This window comes from Mus caroli, unplaced genomic scaffold, assembly GCF_978045245.1.
Source record: "Mus caroli unplaced genomic scaffold, Mus_caroli_1 scaffold_15, whole genome shotgun sequence".
Lineage (NCBI taxonomy): Eukaryota > Metazoa > Chordata > Mammalia > Rodentia > Muridae > Mus > Mus caroli.
Genome location: NW_028227270.1, coordinates 75,633,697 through 75,634,676, shown reverse-complemented (window position 1 = coordinate 75,634,676; position 980 = coordinate 75,633,697). Strand labels below are relative to the sequence as shown.

Below are 980 nucleotides of genomic sequence, written 5' to 3'. Positions count from 1 at the left end.
GAGACTCTTGGGGGTTGCTGGCTGCCAGCCTAGCTCCAGGTTTAGTGAGAGACTCTCTCAGGAGAATTAGCTGCAGAGTGACAGAGCAGACATCTGATATCCTCTTCTGACCTCAGCATCTGCCTGAGGCATGTATCCACATACACACATGGGTGTGCAAGTTCAGCACACACACACATACACACATGCACACACACCATAACTCCCAGCCAGCTGTTGTAATCACAAGGAAACAACTACACTGGACTGTGTTGTTAAATAGGGTGTTGGGGATAGAGAGATGGCTGAGCCTTAGAAGGTATGATGTAAATGTCTTGTTAGGGCTAAACCCTTGTCTATCACTTATTCTCAGCATCTTGGGCAGTCACGAGTTTCCTCTGTAGTCATTCTATGAAAACAAGTTTTCTGATTGGGGCTGAGAGTAACCTTTTTTAAAAGGCTAAAAAGCTATGAAACACTTCCTAAGTTTGACTATAATCTTTGCCTAGGGGCCACACCAACCTATTCTGTACTGTTACAATGTTAGTATTTATGCTATGAAAACAAGCATGGAATTGCTACAGTTAGCATCAACTTGACACAGTCTTATATTGCCTGGAGAAAAGGTATCTAGATTGAGTAATTCTTTTTATTGGTCTGTAAGGAAATGTTTCCATTTTTAATTAATGTAAGAGCACCCTGTCCACTGTGGGTGGTACCATTCCCTGGGCAGGTGGATGTAATGCCCCAGGGACCAGCAAGCAGATCTGCTTTCCCTTCTTGTCTTGTGTTCCCACCTTAGCATCCCTAAATGATGGACTGTGACCTAAAAGTGTAAATCAAATTAAATAAACCCTTCCATTCCCAAATTGCATTTGGCTATAGTGCTTTATCATAACAAAAGAAAGCAAATGAGAACAGGCTTGGAGTTCTTGGCCTAGCTCTCTGCTCAGGAATGAAGGACATGTACCCCTGCTCTTTGGAGTGCTGCTGGCAGACAG

At 43.4% G+C, this 980-nt stretch overlaps 1 non-coding gene across 1 annotated transcript; it reads right to left on the bottom strand.

The window, feature by feature from the left end:
- Positions 1-443: 443 nt before the first annotated feature.
- On the bottom strand, positions 444-550 carry LOC147001013 (U6 spliceosomal RNA). The gene has a single exon (XR_015045503.1). It is a non-coding gene; the product is annotated as a U6 spliceosomal RNA (small nuclear RNA).
- Positions 551-980: the final 430 nt, after the last annotated feature.